We start from the raw sequence: 19,909 nt of genomic DNA on the forward strand, positions 1-19,909 counted from the left end.
TTATTATTATTATTATTATTATTATTATTATTATTATTATTATTATTATAATTTATACTGTATATCACATACGATCGATTTTAAAATAACTAATATGTTCCGATGAAAATATTAGAAGGCGTATCTCTTTAGTAACCTGTTATGATGATGGGGCATCCCGAGAATTGCTGGAACTTGAACGATTCGTTGGCTGTTAAACGGTTAAAATGTATCTCGATAAAATATATCGGCGCCTTCGGATTCTCGTCGTTATAATCGGATCGAATTTTGCAGCACGCAAAGGAATGGTGGTCGTATTAGAGTGAAGTAAAGAAAAAGGGAGAGAGAAAGAGAGAGAGAAGCGTGCCGTCGAGAGGAGAGCTAGTAGCATTCGATATAGAAACACAGCGGGTTTTCTCCTTTCGAAGGGGGCTTTACGTGCGGGCGAGTTAAGGTACGAGTACAAACCGAGGTACCCCTCGGTGATATACGACTTTGTGGGTGCTCGCACGATACGCCGAGCACTAAAAGGCTTAACGAGCATCTTCGTATGCCATGGCAGTCCAGAGTAAACAGGACGTGGCTTATCTTGTCACGAAAAATCTGCGGAGGGAAGCTCCTGGCTGCTCGCTGCCACTTATTTTTCTTTCTCGGTCTTCTCTCTCTCTTTTTCTCTCTCTCTCTCTTTCTCTCTCTCTCTCTCTCTCTCACTCATTCTTACCCTTTTTTCATAATGCTACCTGCAAACACGAGACCTTTCCGTTACGCTGTCCGCTCTCTGCCCATTTCGGATTTTCGTCTCGAAACTTTTTCTCCTTGCTTTTTTCTTTTTTTTTCTTTTCTTCCTTTTCTTTTTTATCTACGCCACGTCCAACCCCAAAGCGATTACGAGTTCTTAACGTTTGTACACTCACGTTCGAGGATTCTAACGAGCACCGAGTAATTGCTAATTTGTAATTAAGGTTCCCTTCCGTGGCAAAGAGGTGGTTTCGCTTCGTCGGTGAAGTTCATGAGAATGAAATTCGAAACGATGTCTGCATGTGACTCGGTTAAGAAATATTTTTTTTTTTTTCAACTCTTTTCCCTCTTTTAGATAACCCGGACGTTTTTATCCGGTTCCGTAATCTCGACGATTTTATTTGGAACATATAAAACTTGTTTTAACATTTTTCGAGAAAGGAGCAAATAGACGACGATGCCGGATTTTCGATAAACGAGAATCGATCGGTGTGAAACGATTCCGCGAAATTCCACGACACGGAGCTTCTCATCTATATCGCTTTCGACAGCCGGCTCACGCTGTCGAGATTTATCTTGGCCACTTTAAGGATTTCAATAGGAGGGTGGGAAGAGATTCGCGCGCGCTCGCATTTACACGATGCTTTCTAATTAACATTCGACGCGTTATCCGTCGATTCTATTCTACCGTTAGCACCGGCAATTACGTACATTTACCGGAAATTATTATCTCGAACGCTTCATTATCTCTTAATGAAGCAACGCGGTATCGGCCGAGAGTGCCGATGGAGACGTCGTCCGACTAATTGCTGGCTCCCTCTCGTCGCCGCGCGCGACAAGCGAAGGCTAATGTTCGAGAATCGATCGATTCTAGATGCGCGCAATTACGCATCTCACATGCTTCTGTCTAGCTATGTATAATAATAATAATAATAATAATAATAATAATAATAGTAATAATAGTAAAATAATTCTTTTTCTAACGCTATTTACTATAGAGTAAAAAATATTTTTTATCTATAGTGACTTACTAATAATTTTTTTTTCTTTTTTTTCTCAAAGATACGACCGAAATCTTGACGGAAGGAGATGTCGAAATCGTTTAAGGGCATAAGAATTGCATTGAAATGGTTCTTTATCTTTTTTATTAACGCGACTTTATTTTTGAAACGTTCTCGATGTCCAAAACCAGATCTACTTCTTTCGATAAGATCCAGATTCGAAATAAAAGCGGTAATCTTACTGAAAGTCCACTCGTTTCGGGACACGAACCTTTGCGAGAGAGCTGTTTTCTTCGTTGCTATAAAAATATATATCCGGCGTTCGAGGACCGACTATCGCGACAACGACTACGACAACGACGACGACGACGACGACGACGACGATGACGACTTTCCTTCGGTGGCTCTTTTTAGAAAGGCATACGATCGTGGTAGCGATCGTACGAGAGCAACGACGATATAAATTTTTTGAATCCTTGCTGTCTCACATGAGCTTGCTCGTTCGTTCCTTTGCTATTCGATGCTGTTAAACTATTGGGACAAGAAAATATATTATACCGGGTGTGCGCGCGCGCACGCGCGTACACGTTGCGTGTTCATAACGTTATGCCGTTTATAGCGAACTCCACTAAATTATACGATAAGTAGTCCATAATCCGTACTGGTGAATTACTATCCTCGTATAATACCACATTCGACGCGCAACGCGTCCGATAATTTCTCTTTTCGCCCACTCGCAAAGCCGTTCGATACGAATTACCGCCATTGCCGGTGCGTTGCTCAAAGGAAGTGCCTTGCATCATCGTATTCTATGTATTCGTTCGAGTGCGAAAGTGAACGATCGGATGAAAGATTTTTTATCTTCTTTTTCATTTACGAAAACTTTCTTTTTTGCTCTCGATTACATCGTTTTTATTTCGCCTTGATATTAAAAATGTTGATGTTGTTCTTTCTCCTTCTCATGATAATAAAATACATATAAATATCTACTATCGAAATAATCGAAAATGCAAAATAATCGACGATGCATAATACGAGAAGCGACTTCGAGAAAACATTTTAAAGGCGTTGTCTGCCATTCACAATTTTTTTGATTTTATTCGAAGCGTTTATGATGTCTTTTAAATGACATTTATGAGATTTTAATTGTAAATTATAACTAGAGAGAGAGAGAGAGAGAGAAAGAGAGAGAGAGAAAGAGAGAGAGAGAGAGTTTCATCGTAAAAAATTTGACGAATAATTTCTCGTAAAATTTTTCTATGAAAATTTTTTCGTCCTATAGCGGACGTATAAATTTATACAAAATTGACACGTACAATCTTAAACAAAAATTAAATTTCTTATGTATGAAATATAAATATGAAACTATTGATTTACTTCCTGTTTCCTTTTTAACATCTGTTATCTGCATATGAATACTTAAATTTTATATATTTATCAATTTAAATTGCATTGTTGGCTATTACTCTTTTCAGATTAAAAATATATAGAAAATCTCACGTACATTTTCGATAAAATATAAGAAAAGATTTTTAAGAAAACAGGCAAATAGTGAAGATCGCAAGAACTATCCTTATCGCACTTTATCCGTTACATTATTTTACAATAAGACCATAAATTTGGATGAAAGCTTTGAGCGTAGGACGATTCAGCGGCTTATTAAAACAAAATGGCGCATTATCGAGGACCGCTCGAATGGTTTTCATGCAGGCCAAATAAATTCCAAGAGATTCGAGTACGTAGTCAGGCGAGAAAACAACCGGCCGAATATATACGGGAAGGGTCAATAAAAAGAATAAAGTACAACTCGGACACGCGAATTTGATTGTAATTGAAGCCGATAAGTATGTATGTACGTGAACGCAAGTAAAACGGTGGAAGGATGGCTAAGTCGACGTCTAGTTAACGTACGAAGGTAAGGAACATAACCGTTATCGTAACCATTCTCATTAAGGCAGCACGACCGTAAGCCTGAGTTCTTTGCCGAACGAGGCTTCAAAGTAAAAGAAAAAGAAGGTAAAAGAGAAATTTATTATGCTGAAGGGCCAGATAATTCCTTGAAACATTCAAATTAAATGAAGATTACATTAATTTAATGTGATTTAAAGCTATAAGTTGAAAGGTTCATTGATCTTCGATATTAACGATTAGAAAATTGCATATTTTTGAAGAAATACAAGAAATAAAGAGTTTTAAATGTCACTTAATAATATATTCTATATTCGATACTCAGTTATTCGAAAAAGACAGGGGGGGATAAAAAAAAAAGATAGGAATGTGTCTCCTGAAATGAGAACCACTGATGGAGCCACCTGTGCCGTCAAGTATGGGTGTACGTATCCATATTATAAATCCAGAAGATAATGACGACATGTTTATACTCTTCATTTGTATGCTAGGCGAAGAACTTCGTTCGTGGCCGCACACCAGACCCGCTCGTTCCTTGTCCGTTCGTCTGTCCGTTCGACCAGACAGCCGCCTGCCATTCTCAGTGGCGTAACACCTGTCTCTCTTTTTCTCTCTCTCTCTTTCTCTCTCTCTCTCTCTTTCTCTCTTTCTCTTTCTTCTTCCGACTCATCAGACTCTCCTTGACTTTGAATATTCGTATAGTTGTCGTATTATAAATCCTCCATTTTACTATAGGACATCACTTTTATAAGAATTTTTCTTTTTCACTCTACGTCTTGATCTTTCATTGTATAAACGAAATAATGAAAATATAAAAATGAACAATAACTATGTATGAATACTATCAAGTAAGAACAGTCTCGCGTATAATGATGGAAAATTCGGATTATGAAAAGAATCGATAGCACGTAATACATGCTTGTCACTCATCCGATTCTACGGTGTAGCTTTAATCGCAGTTAATTTAAGCGTGAAGCCGTACTCCTTTCGAAGTTTGACTTTGATTGCCAGTGTCAATCAATGAACAAGGATGATCGATGTAACTCCTTGATCATTCGAGTAATCGATTTTTCTGAATCTTTTGAAATTCTTTTTTGTCTCGAGGTCTCCTCCGTTGCCAGGACTTCCTCATAAAGCACAAGATTCGTGCCTTCACGTAAAATGGCTTTATTATACAAAATATATGCAAATTATCTTATTTACGATTATGGTCGCTAATTATATTGCGTGCTTATACACAAAATGTCAACGTGACTGTGCCGACGTGCTATATGTTTGACTTTTTACGAGCCACCGCCTATACTACTGACACATATAAGCTTTCCCGCGTGTCCATGTTCGTAACTCTTACAGATATCTACGTGCAAGAGGGTAATGCGTAATGTATATGTTGTAGGCTTAATGATCGCAAAATAGCCTCATGGTTACACTTAAACCTTCGTATCGTAATACAAGCACATTACCATGAACGATATTGCCTGTTTTTTTTTTTCTTGGAAAGTAAAACAGTACAGGAATCATTATTGACTTTCCTGGAAAATGAAGACCGATCGAAAATTTTGCTATTTGTATAAGCCAACCCAATGGAATCTCGTTTTCACGTAATACACCTTACGAACGAAAATTAAAAAAGACTTATACGAAATATATTCTTTCTCCTTCTTCTTTCTATTCCTTTTCTTCTCTTTTATCAATACAATCGATTAACTATATATTTTTCTACGGTACAAAGTCGACGAAGAAAGTAGCATATTTAAATTATCCATTTGTGTATATCATTCTTAACTATCGATCAATAGTGTCAAAGAATTAATTGATGAATAATAGATTTTTTTGATCGATTAAACGAGCTGTAAATTTAGCTTATATATCAAGAGATTTATAGCTTGCCGATTTAGGTATTTTCATTCATTAGAATGTATGACGATTGATATCTAGATCCTTCATCGCGATAGATTAGTACCGAAAGTTAGATATTGATCTAGTCTTACTGTCAATCTTATTAAAGACTTTCCTTTACTTTCACGTGGAACAAGATAGATAATTTCCGACGTGTTATGATCAGATTAATTTATATCTAATTTTGTTTTTATTGTCTTCACTCATTCGAATTTAACAACTACATATACAACTTCACTTCATTTTCATTTGTCCGTATATACGAACAAACAAAAAATGAGAAATTTAATTTAAATCAAATAAATAACAAACTTATATATGAAGTATAAATTAATAAAGAGAAACAAAATATACAGCTTTATCGTGATTTCGATGTATGCACACTTAATTGGTGCTCGGATAACCGAACCGTTCTGTTCGATCCAATTAACTTCGTATTTTTATATCGTTCAAGAGCGAAGATGTAACTTTCTTATCTGAAATGTCGTTTCATGTAAAGAGACGGTTATTTATGTGCCCGTTCTCGACTTGCGATCTTATCTGGATTAAGGGAAAAAATTGATCGTCTCGAAAAGGTGATCGTTTATCTATGATTCATATTATGTCAGCCAAAATGAATTGCCAACGGGATGTGCGTCTTTTATTCTTATTTTTCTTTCGATTATTGATCTATAGAAGATTATATCCTAATGCTTATCATACGATAAAATTTATTACGATCATAAATGATAATATAGTTGCCAATCTCATTGAACGAAGAAAAAATAGATTCGTTCTTTTATGCTGAATATGTTGAAAAATAAAAGGAAAATTCAATTACAACTACGAATTATTTTTATTCGACGAACAGTTACCAGTCGAAAATCCATTTTCTTTCTTTTTCTTGTCGATCGAGTAAAAAGTTCAAGAGTTAAATAGCGCATGACTATTTGAACTGAGTCTCATTGTAACGTGTTTATAACATTTAAAAAATAATCGAAACATTATACGCCGATTTAATTCCGGTTTGAATACACGCTCTGACAGATAGCCAGGCCTTCTGTTACATTCGTATTACTCGCGATTAAATGGGTACGCGTGCGAGAGAAGAGAAACGTTAGTTAAGTACTTCTCGCGCGGACCGTTAACGATACGACGATTATTTAAGAGATAGGATAGTATATATTGTCCGTGTGCACGCTGTTACTCGATTACCACTCGCAAGGATGAATTACATACATATACAGACAGACACAGAGTCTGTTTTTATAATAAGCTTTACCGTAACTATGTTCGGACTCGACTGTCTGCGCGTGCTATGGTAAATGATATGTGTAAGCTCGATTAATGTTAAAGTCGATTGAGAGAAGGAGAAGAAGAACTTCCCACATTACGGACGAAAGACAGATGACGAGGAAGCAGAAACCGTTCGATTCTCAATGGTAATTTAGAGACTTCCTATTTCAAGATTATTAAGCGAAATAAATTCTCTTCGATAGGGATCGTTCTCCGAAGCGGACCGTGATTGAAAACACTTGGATAGTATTAATACGCCTCATAAATCTTGATCTTTCATAATGATGGATGTGCCTTGTAATTTATCGATAGAAGTCCGACGATCGTAATGGGATTCCTTTAAATCGATAAATTGTTTTCGGAGCAAAGATACGAAAGACGAAGGCTCTCTCATTGAGGCATACCGCGTGTTCACAAATAGAACCACTATACGTCACATTAACGCGATAATCTATGGATTATAGTCGAATATTTCTACGAACGGTCTCGATTAACGTCCGAGCAAAAACACCGTACGACCGACCGCGATTAATCAGAAAACATAAATTTGTCAAGTATATTTTGGACCGTCCGTATTTCTCACCTGAACCTAAGAAAAGGTTCATTCAAAGTGATACGACAGCTTAATTAGCAAATTGTCTGAAGTTTTTATACGAAGAATTTATGAATAATTTATAAAAAGACTCGACTATTCTTTCTCTCTCTTTTCTTTTTTTTCTTTTTTTCTTTTTCTTTTCTTTTTTATGCATAATAATAGAGAGTGAAAAAGTATTATATGATATCGTACAACTTAACATTCGAATATTGGACGTCCAATATTATTGATATTTCTTTTTTACTTTCATAACTTTACATTACATTCATTACGAACTTCCATCCTGATATTTTTCCGTTTTTGCAATTCATATTTTCAATTTATCTTTATTCCTTCTATCTTTCTTTCATTCTCATTCTATTGTCCCTTAATTTCGATCGACTTTAAGATTTACATTTAACAATACGATTCAAGCCAGTAAGTGTGTATTACCTATGCGTACCTTGCTATTCATTAGAAAACCGGCATTGGATGAGCCTCGCCTCGTCTTCCTTTTCATTGAGCGATAATTTTACTGCGCGAACGTCTTCCCCTTATCTCGATCGCGCGAAGCAAATTATACCATGCCGTACGACGAGAAGAGATTCCGGTTAATCCGTGCGCGACCGCCGTTCATGTCGGTCGGCGAGAGGAAAAGGATGAAAAAGAGTAGGAGAGAGAAAGAGAAAGAGTCTGTGTCCTTTTAAACGCACGATATATCCTCGTCGAAACGTCAGCGTTATTTTCTAAAGCCGGCGATTCGGCTCGCGCTCTATCGCGACGTATGGCCGAGTATCTCGGAACTTTTACACGGCTAAACAAGCGAATAAAGATAAAGGAGATATACGAAAATAAATATGAGCCAAACCCAAAGTGCATTCCGATCCGAAGACACGGTCGATCGGCGTATCTAAACGGGGCACGCCTTCGACGTGTGGAACCTTTAGCTATCCTCCTTTTCATTCTCTTTCTCATCCTTTTTCTTCCTTATACAACCATGCTTCTCTATCTTCGTTATTCTCGCACGTGTACACGTGTACGCTCTTAAAGTGCTCCAAACCGACAGCCCGTCTTCACGTTGGATTATGATCAGATATGTTAACTTTTTCCCGCGAAGATAAAATGCGAATTTATAGAACGTCCTCGCTCAAAGACTTTGGCGCAGTTCAAACAAAACTTAACTATCATCTTTAGGACGGATTTTTTAAAGAGCTTTCCTTGTTACTTCGCGCATTAAAAAACAAAAAAAAAAAGAAAAGATGAAAGAAAGAAAATATACTTTTCTATTCAGTAACTACCAATAATTTTACGAGTAATCAGCTTTGTTTCTATCGACCTTGAATCGTTTTTTATATTTTCGAATAACATTCCATGAGTAAGGTAAAGATAGAACCAGTTTCATAAAATTTTCCTATCTACGTTTTTCAATCATATTTGTATTTATTTTATCTATACCTGGATAGCCATCATATTTTAAGAAGCTGACGGTTAAGATTATAAATAGCTTCGGGAATCGGTCGACAAATAGTGAAGCTTGGACGTCTCAGAGGAATATCCTTTGTGTTTTAAGATAAAATTAAATATGCGAAATTTTTTTTTTAAATCTGTTGCTATGAAAAAATATATAAAAATTATAAAGAAAATCAAAATGGTACGCAAGCATCGGTCGGATATAAAATAAAAATTAAAACACATCGGAGATTGCTATTTAAGGGAGACCGAACTATGGAATCTGGCAAAAATCGAAGCGAATCATGTTCACGTTCACATCTCTTTTATTCTCGGAAAATAGAAGAACGAAGAAAGTCCCGAAGATGAAGAGGTTAGTAGCACTGTTGATCGTGATAAACGTAGTAATTCCATTTATCCAAAGTCAATCTTTTCGTTTATTACCTTCCACTAAAAATAACGTTGAATGGGAACTAACATTGTCAGAAGATACAGATGCAGATTCCAAAAAATCTGTAGTACCGATCATTCCCAAAGTTGCATCTGGTCAGAAACAAACAGTCTATAAGACGTATACGCCAACAATCATTCAGAAGAAGATTCACAATAGGGTCAAGTCTATAACGTCTCAAACGCTGCAGAAAATATATTCTCACGTTTATAAGACTTCAAATCTTAATCATCGAGTAGTCCAGTACCAGGATCACCAACCGATATCATCATCCACGATAGGACCGATCTTTTACAAAAAGGAACATGTTGTCCCAAGCGTCTACAAGAAGGAACACAGCGTACACCGTCGAGTCTACGATCACGACATCGGCAGCGTTTACCCAACTGGAGTACACGCGTCCGATTACGTGTCCAACGCTCCACCACAATATTACCTTCCTGTTTACTGACAACGTCGATCCCAGAATATCGGCGTTATCGCTCGCGATAACACCTCGGACCACCTGTTTGCTGACGCGCTTTTCCAACTATCTCGATCGTTCGAAACTTCGTAGAAGCTTGATGTTGTTCAATCGTTCATTTAAAGAAATCACATATACATATATATATATATATATATATATATATATATATTTATTTATTAGATAAAATCTTACGTTCAATGATGATCGAAGATTAGCATTGATCGACTTCTTTGCACGGGCTCATTATTAAAGCGACAATCTTGAAAACGAAGAAAATTGATGATATCCGAATATATTGGAGATTTCCAAGTTAACTTATTATTTTTGTCTTTTTTTTTTTTCCTCGAAATGTATTTCATTATATTCTAAATTGTATTATGTTTCATAAATTTTCAAGTACCCAATGATCACTAGCTATTTTTTCTTTGTATTGATCGTTGAATAATAAATAATATTTGCGAATACTGATCTCGATAAATTTCCTTGACATGTTTCACCGCACAGTTTTCATCGTAAACATCATCCTTGTGTATCACAAATTATCGTCGAAGCTAGCTAGGCGCTCTCTTTTTGACGATTCTCACATATCCCTTTTTCGCAGACATGCCGGCTAAAATTCGTGTCAAGCGGCGATAATCAGTCGGACGCGAGCAGTCGACGTCCGAAAGAGGATCACAATGGAGTTAATTAAACGTCCCGATGATGGACGTGAGGGCAACTGCGATCAACCACCGCGTGGCCACCGTCAATGGCTATTACGAGTCCGCGGTGCAACAGCTTGGAGAGACGTGAGGTGATCTAAGGAACGACAGAGAGGAAGGGATCGGGACAGCGTATAAGAAAGATATATATATGTATGTATATACATATATATATATATATATATATATATATATATATATTAATCATATATATATATTGTATATATATTGTATATGTATGTGCGTGTTAGAAAGGGTGAAAGACAGATAGAGATAGGTAGGAACGAGAATAGCAAGAGAGACGAACAATGTAGGTGACGGGTTCGTAGTCACACCCTAAGAGAAAAAGAGAGAGAAGGATGTTCCTTTTGCTTTGTCTTCTGGCTTTTTTACGCTTTTCTTTTCTCCGACGTTGAAACGAGCGTGGCTACGGCGGCGTCTCGGCTTCGTGTCGCGCTGAAATTGCTCAAATGGAAAGGAGCGTGTCATCGTCGGTACGTCCGCCCGTCACTCACCGACTCGCTCCTTCCGTCCTTTTCTCCCTCCTCAAACTCTTCTCGGTCTCCTCTTGCTTCTCGTCATGCGGCCTCGATCTCCCCACCTCTTCTTCTCCTCTCGCAGAAACTCGCGAATTCCCCAGATGCGGATCAACGTCCAACGCGCTGTCGCTAACAACAACGTCCGACCATTTCTTCGAATTTAACGAACTTCCGTGAAAAACGGTGACGTTTCTCGCGTTATACCTCCTACCTATCCACTCCCCGACCGATCTTCTTTTTCTTTTTCTACATTCTCCTCCCTTCTTACGTCTTTTATTTTTCCCGTTCCGATTCAGCGTACATCCCTATACGATGACGACCGAAGAACATGAAAAACTAACTCTTTCTTCTTTCAACATACGTAATTGGTTGAATTTGAATTTTTACATCGGCCAAATGTCACGAAATATTGAGATTGAAATACAGGAAAAAGGATTGGTAGATATCTAGTCGATATTTCCTTCGTGAAAATCGAAAGAACGGCTTTTCATTTTAGTTGTAAAAAAAGAAAGAGAAAAGATAGAACGTTTTCAGTGTCTCTTTTTAAATGTTCTACATAGAATGTTGAAATAGAACGTATAAATGAGGTAAAAAAGAGCCGACAGTAACAGTAACCGAGGATGTGTAATATCAACATTGTCACGGTAACATGATGGGAATTAACCGAGTTCGTTAAAAGAGAACTGAAAATTGGTGAAAATGTAGAGAACGCGTTTTCGTCCGTGAATTTTAAGGTGAAAGGTCTGGCGTAAAGGTGTGCTCTTACTCTTTCCGTAAACATCCATTTCCATTTTCTATTTTAAACGAGGTGGGGTCTTTGAAATCGTCAGTAGACGGGCGCCTTTCACGTAGGGCCCGAGGTGGTAGTGTTCGGTAGCTGATAAATCACGCCTGTCATACGCCAGGTGTCGTACGTTGGAGGGCGAAAGCATGCTCGCGCGCGCACTCACGCTCGTTCCATGTCGACGACGATGTCACATCTACCGCCTCGTGGAATCCGCTTTTACACGTCCAACGGAACAAATACAAATTACGTGGGAGTTCTCATGGAGCGTCCGTGTTTTACGCCTCGACAGACGCGATTTTCAGGATTCGCGAAATGGAGAATAGAAGATGCGCTCAGTGCCGGATTACTTGTAAATTTTATGATAGAATCCAAATATCTCTATAAATATTTAAAGTTTTCAGAAAAGGTTTATTCCGAAAATTCTTCTTTAATACTTTTCTTATCTTTTTTATTTTTATTAGTAAACTAGTTTTTTTTATTTTGAATTATTAAATGTCTCTAGGATATTGGTATGTTGTCCGTTAAAAATGGATTAATTGGCAAATATATCATCTTTACGATATGATTTCAATTTTTGTCAAGGACATGAGAAATGTACGATCGAATAAAAAGTATATTGGAAGAAAAATGAAAATATCGGTTATGAAATATCAACGTGATATTCGAAGAGTATTGTATATTAAATATGTTGTATAAAAAATGAATTCGGTCAATATATATAGTATCAGTCATACTATTGAATAATTTTTTTCATTTAACATTTTAAATTCTTTAAAATATTTGAAAATAATTGTACTTGGGGGATCCACAAAATCATTATCCGACACTGTTCTTACACATGTGGGTGTAACACGTAAAGGGAAGGCGTCTAGTACCAGTACGGCTCGTGTCTTCTCGTCAAAGAACCACGTTGTGCGTCGACGCGCCAAGAACATGGCCTGTACAACTCGGCGCATAAACAAAATTTACTCGACGCCACGCGGCCATACACGCACGTGCGTTTGTCATATTTCAAAGTCGGCCCGCGAGATTTGCGTAGTCTCGCGGTCGTCTTAGTCGTCATCGCAGTCGTCGTCGTCGTCGTAGCAGCCGACAATTTTGCGCCGTCCAACCATGCTTTGAAGCCTGAGCCAGCGTAAAAACCGAACCGGAGGAGCACCCTTAATGCGTCTTCTCGGAGCTTACAAGAAATATTTGCCAGGCATAATATTTCGAGAGAAGAAGGGACCAACTGAAGATTCATATCCTCGGTGTCTGTCATTGCCGAAAAATAGTTTTTTTTTTCCCCATTTTTCTCTTTTCCTTTTTTTTTTGTTTTTTTGTTTTTTTTTTTTATGAAAATAATTATTGCAATCAAACGAATAAAAGAATTTCATTTAAAAAAATGAATAACGGTAAACTTAATAACAGCATATATACCTATTTATTATAGAATAAAAGGAATGTAAAAGGAAGTATGTATATATGTAGTAAAGCAATAAACGATAGAATCGTTTAGAGAAGGATAAAATCGGTCAATAAGATTATGAGAAAAGGTAGACATATCTGTTTTACGACCTTATAGTGCTACCACTGCAGGAAACTACAGGAACAAAGAGAAGTGATAAAAAGATAAATTTGAAGAAAGCACTTTGCAGTAAATATAATGATAATGATAAAGAAAATGACGATAAAGAAAGATAACCCGAGTGGTAATCGGTTTCTACGAAAAGGAATGATCATTAAGATCGATTTTAGACAAACTACATTCCTTCGAAAGTTTAGGATAAGGAGGATGGATCTTGTACCATTAGAAGGGATTCGAAACATCGTTGAAACTCGAAATTGAAGTGCGATACTAGAAAAGCTAGTCCAAGAACGAATATAGGGGTAGTCTCGTTGATTCTTGCGAAGTACTCGGAAATATCAAACGGATCGGCTGTCACGATCGGTTCTCGCGTCTGGATGGTTTCGCTCATACACGAAGACGACATATCGGCCAAGGGGGTAGGAAAAAGAGAGAGAAAGAGAGAGAAAGAGAGAGAGAGAGAGAGAGAGAGAGAGAGAAGAGGAAAGACGAGAGGAGACGTCTTCTGGCGTCTAAGAAGAGACGGGCGTCGCGTTGAAAGCAGACGGCCGAGTGACGAGACGCCGAGAAGACTCGTGTTCGCGTGGGAAACGAGACGTCGTCTCCGATTACGAGTCGCTTCCACGAAATTCTCCGCGAACTCGTGCCAGAGTCTCTGACGTATATCGCACTTCTACCAATCTCGTGACACTATGATACCGATCCTCCATTAACTCTCTCTCTCTCTCTCTCTCCCTCCCTTTCTCTCTATCACGAACACTCCGTTTTGATTTCATACAATGTTTTTTTCCTTTCTATATAATGCCTATGGTATTAGAGAATTTCTTAACGTATCTATGAACTATGTCGATCTCAACGAGAAGATAGAGCTTCCTAAAAAAGTCAGGTGTAACAGAAAAAGAATGACGTAGGTGTTGGATTTTCGACTGAACGAGGACAAAGTAAAGAAAGACAGGTTGAAATTTGTCATGCGGATCAATGGAACTTTATTGAAATCTTCGAACGAAAAAGATCACTGACGTGCGTCAAACGTCAGGAATTATCAGTCAGACTGGTCGGAGAAGTCTTCACAAGCCGACGTCGAAAAGGCGAACACGAAGCGTATTATTAGAACTCCCACTTTAATAACGCGATTTCGTAGGAGCCGAAGATGGAAGGAGACGATAGAAGAAGAGAAAGGGACGATTCTCTTCTTCGTTTCTCTCTCGTTGGGCATTGTCATTACGGCGATGGTCCCGCGATCATTTCGTTCGAAATAATTAGCGGTCCTGGAGTCTTGTCGTAAGGGAAAAGGCCCGGGGGAGGTCCGAGGGAGCGTAACGATAATAGTAGGGTGTCTGGCCTGATAATTCCGTCGAGGGCCGAGTATAGCCTCGAGCAACGGCCTCTCTCTTTCTCTCTCTCTTTCTCTTTCTCTTTCTCTTTCTCTCTATAATACATATATATCTGTGTGTATATATGTATATGTATGTATGTACATATATATCCGTGAATTAAGCGTAGGAAAACGAGCATGAGAGACGTCATCGGTCCACCCTCCTAGTTGAAATCGTTTCCGCTCAGCTTGCTCGCGAGAAACAAGCCCGTAGTCTTTTCTCCTTCGTCTCTTTTTCGGAGGATCGGCTAACCTTACTTTGGTAACGAGTCCAGGCGCCGCTTAAGTAGAGGCCACGGTGTCGGCTTTTTCGAAATAAAAGTCGAAATTGAGGCTGTCTCAACGATCTCCATCCCCTCTTGCTTTTTCTTTTCCTTTAGCTTTCTTCTTAGCATCTTCCTTTTATTTTTCAATCGGATTTCGCCTCCCACTTAATACCACCGTAACTCGGGCCGATTTATCACGAGGACGAAAGTGCGAGCACGCCATTACCGCCTCCTCCTGAACGATCCTTTCCCGAATCGGAAATGCGAAATAGAGAGGAGCGTCGGAGCTTTCTCGATGCGTTTCGAGCTCTCGAGGAGTGATGTATCGTTCATCCTTTACCGAGTGGATTCGAAACGTATGCGGAACGCATTGATCGACGACCAAACGCCGCCACGGCAGAGCTTTGCATTTTTCAGGGCTTTGCATTTATCACCATCCCTTCTCTTCTTTTCCCCCTCACCCTCCCCCTTCCCTTCCCCTCCCCCTTTTCTTCCACTTTTTCTTTGTTCGACGGGTGAACGCGTTTCACGGCTAAGGGGATTGATCTTATGAATCAGCGCGGAGACATCTCGCAGATGCGACGTTCCTTCGAATTTTATATCTTTTTCCTCCCGAACGATTTCAACGAGTAAATTGGTCACGGTAAACGCGTTATTCTTTTATATAATGCCTGTCGTTTGATAAAACATACAAATCGAGAATACGATAGAATTTGATTAAAGTTCGAAAAATAAAATCAGAAACTGTCTACACGTTTTACGAGTAATTTGACGAACAGGAAATCATATTCCGTTTCCATAATTGGCCGTGCTATATGCCAAAAGAAGAATAATACGAGAGGAAAAAGTATTGGAACGAGTACGATGGAGACTAAGGTTTAAAAATACAAAAGAGCCGAGAGCATATAAAGAGAGCACGTCGACTTTTAAATTTGATTCCGGCGTGTACAGACTGAATACGTAAGAGGATCTGCGTTCATACATACGAGACGCGAAAAAACAAAGCAAACTGCGAGTACGTGGAGTGCTCGATATCGGGAATTTCGCGTTTCAACAATGTGTTTCCTTTTTTTTTTCCTTCAGATATAAAAAAATTCGCTTTTCGCTCGGACGTTCATCGTTAAAGGCTCAAACATCCTGTTTTAACTGTTAATTAATAAAATCTGCAAATGATTTCAAAAGTGTCAAACGCTCGTTGACATAATTCTTTCGGCAGTAAACGATTAATCAACCCTTTTTGAAGAACCCTCGTAAATTTACACCTACGAAAGCTTAAACGCTTTCATCGTACGTAAACGATCAAACCATACTAGGATACGATAATCAAAGTGAAAAAAGAATAATATGAAAAAACATTGTTCGAAAGATTGGTTTCTATCGTGAACAAAGTAAAAGATCACTTTTGGAAGAGATGATTTGTTTAAAGATACGTCCGTTGAAAATTTTTCGTTGAATTTGTCGAGAGACGAATGAAATGATTGACGAAAGGGTGAGTAGGTGGCGCATACAGGGTAGAAATCTAAGGATAACGTGGGGAAGAACGGAGGAGAAAAGAGGGAAATATGCGCGGCAATAATAACAACGGGGGATGGAGACGTAGGCAGATATACGAAGCTGCTGGTGCAGCAGAGGCAACTCGGCAAGGGCCTCGTTGCCTCATGTTTAAATCAGCGATAACGAGAAGCTTCGGTGACATATGTCACTGTCGCTGTCAGCCAGCTACACAATCAATATAGTCACCCGCCCTGTCTGTCCGTCCGTTCGCCTGCCAGCTTCGCTCGCTCGCTCGCCTCGCCTCGCCTCGCCTCGCTTCGTCCCGCTTCGTCCTGCCTCGCCTCGCTTCGCTTCGTCTGCCGCTTTTCAACCTTCGCATGCATAGACCGTATTCCATCTGATAATGTATTCGGTACGTGACTTCGTATTCGACAAATACAAGAACCGGGTCCGGCACCGGCATCGGCCACTACCACCTCCTCGTTTCGTATATCCGTTCTCTCATTCGCTTGCCCTATCTTTCTACGCTCGCTATCCGAGCAACTTTGACAAGGGCCAAAAGATGTTTCGTCCGATGTAAAATCGAATCACGTAGCGGTACTTCTTCCTTTTCTTCTTCTTCTTCTTCTTCTTCTTCTTCTACTTCTACTTTTTATTCTTCTACTTTCTCTTTTGCCTTCTACCAGGCCGAAAAGCCACTTATATATCGGCTTATTCGAAAATGTTTATGATATTTCCTCTCAAGTTTTTCTATTCCCTATTTTTCCTCTATTCAACTCTTGTAACTTTCCGAGATCGTTTGTTGCTCGAAAGAATAAAACTCGTATTTTAGTACTTGGACATTTGGCCCAAACAATTCATATACAGTCGCGTTAATATTTTTATAATAAACTATAAGTTTTATAGTTTTATTTGTTTTATCGAGGATATTATGGATATTTAAAAAGTTAAATGAATAATAATCCTTTTGGATTATATTTATAATTCATTCTCTTATTTCAATAGCTTGGAAATTTATTATGAATTAGTTCGAAAGAATTTCAACTGTGGGCCTAATATTGTGACAAAACGAATAAATATTTGAAGTAGTTAATATTTTTTTTGCGTTGCGTGACGCGATAGATTGAAAATTGCTCCATCATCCAGAAATAACCATTTCGATTCATCATTTTCCTTCGCATTAATCTACCCCTCCAATCACATGCCTTTTATGAATGCTTTCAATATCACGATTTTAATTATCCCCGATTTCGTTTCGCCATCAGCACTATTCTATCCTAGCTCAATCTCAAACGAAATAAGGTTTCTAAGGTAGATCCATGCTGGTCGATAATAAATTCTCTACGCACGTTTCGGTTGTCTCCACGAATCAAACGATAAAATCAAAAGTGTCGCCTTGCAAATCGGCTCTCACTATCTCCTGTCACGCTAGTCGTCGTTCAGAAATTAAAGAGTCCATAGAAAAGTTGGCTTCTCTCAGTGGATCGTTTTACGATTTCAATCGCAAATTGTCGCTACAGCAACGCCTAGAGATCGTTGTTTCGATGGAAAAGTTTATGCTGAAAAATCCTCTTCTTCTTATTTCTTTTCCTTCATCTTGTATGACCGCGTTCTCTGGGTGGTGACGATATGTATATAACGTGGATACCTCCTTGTCATTCCGTACGAAGTTACCGTGCATAAGAAATAAGGGTGGAAAGAAGAGACCGTCTATGATTTATTGCCTGCCGCAAATTCTGTTTCTCCGCCGTGCACGCCAACTACGTTTGCGTTCATCCATCTTTTTCTCTTTTACGGCTCACCGAACAGGCGGTCCCTTCATCCCCGCTCACCCCTCTTCGTTCAATCCTTCTTTCTTTCTCTCTCTCTCTCTCTCTCTCTCTATCTCTCTCTCTTTCTCTCCCTTTCTCTCTCTTTCTTTACCTTTTTCTCACTCTCACTCAGGCGCTACGTCATTTGCTGTCTTGCTCGTTCACCCTCTTTGTTCCGCGCCATCTCTCAAAGTGACTGACTGCCACCTTTATTATCCGCTTGTCAGCATTTTTACACTTTTATCCTGCGCTCTAGTATCTATTGTCCCGAAACGAATTTGAAGACGTCTGACTTCGTTGAATTATTGTTCGAGAAAAAGAGGAGCGACAAAAGCCATGCCGAGGTCGCTCGAAAAGGAATTGCGGTTTAACGCGAGTTCGAAATTCCATGAATGAGGATCATAAATAACAGATTTTCTCGATTGTAATTACAAGTCTTGTTGCAGCTTTCAATGATCGATCGCTTTTTATTCGTTCTAAGACTTACTCGGAATTTTTGGAATTTTTGATTTTTCATTTTTGTTCGATTCGTCATTTTGGCTATTTCGTTTAAAATCTTTTGCTCTCTCTCTCTCTCTCTCTCTCTCTCTCTTTTTCTTTTAGATTAACTTAAAAAAATACTACAAATGTGTTGTACGATTTTTGGGAAAAAAATTATCTTTGGTTTTAATTTTCGAAATTCCTTAAAGCGATTTTATAATGGATAATAATATATATAATGGATCGATAAAATTTATAATGGATATGAATTTATGATTACACACTAAATTGTCCTGAAAGATACGTTTATTGTTTATCAGTGAACCTTTCACTGCGATAGAATTAGTCAATAAAAGACAATAAATAGTGCTTGCTAGTTGCAATCTAAAGTTCGTAAAAGTATTTATCATATCTTTCAGGACAGATCCTTTGTCCTAATGGCCTTATGGCCCTATGTCCTGATCTTCGATAACATCACAAAATATCATTATCTTGTCAAAACAAATTTTTCCAAATGTTACGTAACATTTTCTATTTACAAAAAAAAAAGCTTTCTTCGTTCTTTCTTAATTTATTGTGCTACTTTCGTCCTTCTCATATATATGACTCAAGAAATTCTCGACATCCTTCTTGTAGTTTTACTTTTACCATTCGAATTCGAACAGAAATGTATTTACAAATGAAATCGACCTATCTAATTTCCTTCGAGCTGGTCAAACTAGACGATTAGTTGAATTTATTACGACTATTTATTTATCATCGAAATATATATCTTAAATCAATAGTTAATAAACGTTAAATTCGACATTTAACAAATGAACAATTATAAAAAGAAATATTAATGATTATAGATTCAGCAGAAATAAAAATATGCACAATAAAAGCACATAATACAGCATATGTGTGTGCGCATATATCATATCCTCATTATTTCTTTATTGTATCTTTCTATATATATATATATATATATATATATATATATATATATATATAATGTATTAGTATAAAAAAAATTATGATTAATTCGAGTGTAACCAAATGAAGGATAATAAATGTCATGAATTATTACTTGTCTACCGTAAATCATTTTCGAATGTTATTGAGGTGCGATTTGAATAAATAAAAAAGGATATAAATAAATTTTCTCAA

Source organism: Vespa mandarinia, chromosome 4, assembly GCF_050613455.1.
Source record: "Vespa mandarinia isolate Hongniang chromosome 4, ASM5061345v1, whole genome shotgun sequence".
NCBI lineage: Eukaryota > Metazoa > Arthropoda > Insecta > Hymenoptera > Vespidae > Vespa > Vespa mandarinia.